We start from the raw sequence: 6,000 nt of genomic DNA on the forward strand, positions 1-6,000 counted from the left end.
CATATTCGCATTTGTTTGGGGGATTTTTTTTTATACTTGAATATCTATATTCTAATATTCTTAACTTAAAAACTTTGATACAAGTAGGCAGACATTTTGACATGTAATTGCAGGAAAAGCACAGGTCTAATTGATACCATTGTTGATGGCTGCATTTCATGTAGGAGTGATAGTTTTCAGGGCCCCGGTATTGTGCATGCTGGCTCACTGGCATGGCAATTAAATTGAATTGAGCTATTGTTATTGTTATTAGACAGGCTACACTTATTGGTGCCTATTATTGTACACATATAGTAATTATGGAGGGGCTAGTGTTCAGTGACTTTCTGATAAACAATATGTTGAAGAGAGGCTGAAAAGAAGTCAGACAGGCCATTTTTTATTTGTCATCTTGAGTTTTTTTGTCCACATCACACTTCACATTACAATTGATCACATTTGAGGCTTAAGTCATATGGGTCCTAAAGAAGGCAACCCTCTTGCAAATCTTTCATATTTCAAATTGTATGACTGCTGTTACTGCTGCTAGTGTGTGTGTGTGTGTGTGTGTGTGTGTGTGTGTGTGTGTGTGTGTGTGTGTGCGCAGACCAGCAGAGGACACCAAAGCACACTTACATTTAAGGACTACATAATAATACAAAATCCAGAGAAATAATTTAGTTGGGCATCATGCTAAATTCTGCCAGAATAGAATTAAATATGCATAAGAAACAGCTTTTTTAGTTTCTGTTTTGTTTATCCCATACCTTTACTGTTAAGTTCACATGTGGAGTTATTAAATTATGGATATATATATATATATATATATATATATATATATATACAGTGGTGTGAAAAAGTGTTTGCCCCCTTCCTGATTTTTTATTTTTTTGCCACATTTAAATGTTTCAGATCATCGAACAAATTTAAATATTAATCAAAGATAACACAAGTAAACACAAAATGCAGTTTTTAAATGAAGGTTGTTATTATTAAGGGAAAACAAAATCCAAACCTACATGGCCCTGTGAGAAAAAGTGATTGCCGCCTAAACCTAATAACTAGTTGGGCCACCCTTAGCAGCAACAACTGCAATCAAGCGTTTGCGATAGCTTGCAATGAGTCTTTTACAGCGCTGTGGAGGAATTTTGGCCCACTCATCATTGCGGAATTGTTGTAATTCAGCCACATTGGAGGGTTTTTGATTGCCATGAAGATCTTGTCTTTCTCACTTCAAATCAAAAGTAGAAAAGTTATTTTTACCTTTTGAAAAACAAATCAAAATATCTTCATAGATCGATCAACTGGTTCATTTACTCTTCAAATTCTTCTTTCAACAAAAATTTGTTGTTCTCTCACCTTTCCTCTAACTGGCCAATGTTTTTTTCCTGACGTCTGCCAAGACCTTTACTGTGGCCTGTTAGAAGTACCATAATTCAGCCATTAGTGTACTTGTTCTTCATTTGATCTATATATGAAGACATTTTGGCACCTGAACTTGCACCTGCCTGCAGACATGATCCTCATTACTTCATTATCCTTTTTACTGTTTATACTGTAGACCTGCACAGTAGCCTAGTCATTTACCACACTGTGTATCCTGTCTCCTAGTCGTAGCGTTGCAGCCCTTTTGTTCTGCCTGAATCTGCCTGCCTGCAATTGTTATTTTGAACTATGCTAGTTTTTTTGCTTTTTCCTGCCTGCCTTAACCTTTTACCTGTTTAACCTGTTGGTGTCCTATGTTATGTCTGCTGACAACGCAGCATTTTTCAGTTTCCCGCTTTTGTCTCAATTCCCTTCCTTCTTACTGTCTGTCCCTCTTACATTCTGTACATTTCTGTCTATCTTACTTTCCTTACTTCTTTCCTTGTTTTTTCCATTCTTCTTTCTAGCTTCCACCCTCTCCTCTTTGTTCTTTATCTCTATTTTTACTTTTCCCTTTCTACTTCCCTTTTCCTTCTAATTTATTTTATTCCCCCCCAGTTCTCTGTGCTTTTCCCCTTGTCTTTTGCCGTTGTTTCTCCCTACCTTTCCTTCACTCTTCATGTCCTTCCCTCCTCTCTCCCTTTTTTCTTCTGCCCCTCCTTTCCATCTACCTCTTACCATTTTTTCATTTTATATCCTTTCTGCTCCCTATAGAAAACTCACTGACAATACAGATTTAGTGCATCAAATTTGTTTACAATGTATGCCATGTACCAGGCAGGACCAATCTGACCTGAAACCAAGTTTTTCTCAAAGCAAACTGACAATTCAGTTCTTGCGATGGGTAAGTAGTTCCAGAGGATACAATCTCTCTTTTCTACCTTTAAGTAGTGGTGTAAAAGTGAGGAAAAAAAGTTATGACAAGTTGGTGTAAATATTGATATCAAGATATCTAATATAGTTGTTATTGTTTATATTGAGTATTTTTTCTGTTTTAGTTACAAAGATACTATTTTTAAATGTTCTTAAAATGTACAAATATGTAAACTAGGCTAGACAATATACATATCTACCAGGTTTAATATGAACCACCAATAATGTATTTCTTTGCTATACTCAAGAAATAGTAAAAAAAAAAGTATTTTCATGGATATAAGTTGAAACTGCTGTTGACCTCTCACAGAATCACATTTGGGATGTATTTCTATCCTGTCAGAAGACTATTTCACAATCCTGTCCAGCTGGGTGCCATCATCAAAGATGACTGGGACCCACCGTTCCTTAAAAGTAACGTGGGGTTGCTCCTCACCTGAGACAATCTCCTGAAAAGTATGAATTAAATAAACTAAAATCTTAAGAATTATTCAGTTGTGCCTCCTTTTCTGGAATAACAAGGCCACAGTGGTGGGCCCAACCTTGTCTCTAAAACACCTATCTCCTACTCAGCCTACTCCATCAGTTCCAGTGACAGCAAGAGAACAGAATTCCCCCAACGGTGGCTTGCTCTCCACAGTGGACAAGTGTGGCCATTATACAGTACTTTGGTATCAAAGGCTATGTAAAGGCTAGGTAAAGGGTTATGGCAGGCAGGCAAAAAGCTAAAAAAAAAAAAACAATCATAGTTCAAAATCACAATGGCAGGCAGGCAGGCAGATTCAGGAAAAACAAAAGGGCTGCTACGACTAGGAGACATAATACACAATGTGGCAAATGACTAGGTCCAATGTGAAATCCCCCTTTTTTCATTTTTACAAATACAATAAATGTTTCACAAATCTGAAAGTAAATAATCTTCAGCCTCTGTGGGATAATGTAGACCAGATTTGACAAGTGTACCTATAGAGGTTTTTGTTCTGGACCTGGTCCAATGTGATCTAGATGTGAAAAAAATAGTGAAATCGCCCTTTTTTGCATTTTCACAAATAGGCTACAATAAAGGTTATACAAATTTGAAAGTGGGTTTCACACAGCATTAAGGCTTTACCTAAAACAGTCTAACACGCGTTTACAACAGTAAGAGGTGCAAAAAACGGAGGATCGGTCGCTCAGCAATGTTAACTTGAATTTCCCTTAACTTTCCCCTTAACTGCCGAATGGAAGCTGCGAATGGGAAGCTAACTTCAGCGTATTCGAAATCGACTCTTGTTGATTTCGCCAAAGACCTAAATTCACAGGCATTTTGCGCTTGGAGTTAATTTTAGACCATGCCTACAGCATTCAATAAATCAATATGTAATACCTTCCCAAACAGAATTTAAGACTATTTAATACTTTTTAAGGCATTTTATTAGTAAATGTGAATGTAAGATATTCGCGGCCACCCTGAGAACAATGCTGATGGGAAAGCCGCGGCCATATTGAAATCATGTTGATTGTATTATTATTAGTGTACTTTATTTTTAATTCAACCTTCACTTTTTATCATGTTCACTCATTCCTCTCATTATCAACACACCAAAATCACCTAACCCTTTATACAGCACATACTGTATAACCTGCCTTGCCCTCCCTGTCTTCCATAGACACCTCCACCTAATCTGAGCTCTGGTGTGAAAGCAGAGTCTAGTTATCCACCCGCGGTGTGTGAGTCTAACGTTTAAGTAAACTAGCAGCTTTTCATACATTGTTGACGAACACTTGCTTCTGTTTAAGGTGGACTCGTTTTAAAGTTACATAAGTTAATAGAAAAATCATGCTGTTTTACAACCACCTTAAATATTTTTCTCTTTTGGAAATATGTGACGGGCTGGTGCATATTTCGCTCGTCAACGTTAGCCTAACATAAACAGGTCTATACAAAAAAATTGATTATCCTGGGCTAAATTATTGAATATTCTAATCAACAACTCACATTTCCGTTCTTTTTTTTCATCTCCCCAACACAGAAAGACATTCAATTTAACTGCTGCTGTAGGTATTTCATTTTTATGAACTGCCGCTTGCTCAGTCAGTGAGCAATTTTTCAAGTGCGCATGCGTGGGATACCTTCGCTTCCACAGCTGGTCCACAGATGCCAAAATGTACTGTAGAACCGCGCAGGCAGACTGTCTGCGTCCTCTACTCATCCGTGGACATTTATATCGTTATAATATTGTTTTATTATATATAGGGTAAATCAGAGCCAAATCAGCAGCTCAATTCACATTCTCAGCTAGAATCTGACGGCTGGCCAAACAGTAGCGCATTAAGCACGATTTTTGTGGTTAAAAAAAAAAATTTAAAGTAGGGGGGACACGTGACTCCTTAACTCTGCTCACATTCAGGTTCCCAACAGGAAAAGAAGGTGCCACCATCAGTCCAAACTTTGCCTACCATTATGGAACTCTTATGTTATGTTCATGGGACAACACTGACTCTGAGGATCTGAGATTATGAGTCCTTATTAAATCAAGTATGTCATGTCAACACTGCCCTCATCACTGACTTGTCAGAGACACCAGGTAGATAAAAAAAAATCCCTGTCATAATATAAGGTGGACATACACCATGCAGTGCCATGCCATATTGAGAATGTTTAATGCTGTACGCATGCAATCCACGGTGCAAAAACGCTCAACATTTTTACAAACAGTGCAAGCCCCCAAAATGTATTAACTTAGCTCCAATGTAATAAGGATCATGCCAGACATTAATGAAATACAGACATAAAATAAATAAAGACATAAAAAGGGTACATCCAATGAGAAAAAAATAATTAATAAGCCATTTGGAGAGGTTTTACTAGGCCAGGCTCTTATGATGAGGTGTTTTTCAAGCATTGGATCCCAGACAGGAACATCAGAATCATCTGTAGCCAACATATGGTGGACAGAATGACAAAACCACCCATACAATGTAATGCAATCCAACAGCCATGCAGTAAAAACTTTGTGAAAGTTATAATGTTTTAGTTGAGGATTGCATTATAGAAGGTATGCATTGACGTCACTTGTTTTTACGACATCAGCCCCATCACCAACACTGAGTGGCAAAACAAACTCATGTACGCTGCTATAAATGGAGTGACAGCTGCCACACTTTAAGGAAAACAAATGGGTATCTTGAAAAAGGAAAGACCATTGAAATTTACATTGATTCAAGAGATTTACTTGACAGTCAGTGGCCTTTTGAGTTGTGTGACGCACAGTATATGTAGCTTTACACCAGGGAAGTAACATTACACTAAACAAAGCCAGAAAGCACATAGGCAGCCTGGTCCTTTTTTAAAGCAGGATTTGTCAGAGTGATCAAAATCACATGGACATCAAATGATATTTGGCTAGCTGGTTAAGGATAAACGTACATACAGTAAGACTGTTATTCACGTCGGCGGTAACGACTCCCCATTACGCCAATCGGAGGTCACTAAAGTTAATGTTGAGTCGGTGTATACATATGCAAAGACAATGTCGGACTCCATAGATTTCTCTGAGCCCCTGCCAAACCTGACCAGTGATGACATGTTAAGCCGCATGTCTTCGTTCCGCCGCTGGCTGTCGAGGTGGTGTCCAGCAAACGATGTGGGCTTTGTAGATAACTGGCGGACTTTCTGGGGAAGACCTGGTCTGATTAGGAGAGACGGAGTTATACATAAAAACCTAAACTACAACGCTGAAA

The 6,000-nt window shown here is 38.1% G+C and overlaps 1 long non-coding RNA gene across 1 annotated transcript; it reads right to left on the minus strand.

The window, feature by feature from the left end:
* Positions 1-1,085: 1,085 nt before the first annotated feature.
* LOC122866804 lies at positions 1,086-4,465 on the minus strand. Its single transcript, XR_006375812.1, has 3 exons — positions 4,256-4,465; positions 1,339-1,396; positions 1,086-1,210 (listed from the first exon to the last, which is right to left on the minus strand). It is a non-coding gene; the product is annotated as an uncharacterized LOC122866804 (long non-coding RNA).
* Between the last annotated feature and the right edge of the window lie 1,535 nt (positions 4,466-6,000).

Source organism: Siniperca chuatsi, linkage group LG19 (genome assembly GCF_020085105.1).
Source record: "Siniperca chuatsi isolate FFG_IHB_CAS linkage group LG19, ASM2008510v1, whole genome shotgun sequence".
Lineage (NCBI taxonomy): Eukaryota > Metazoa > Chordata > Actinopteri > Centrarchiformes > Sinipercidae > Siniperca > Siniperca chuatsi.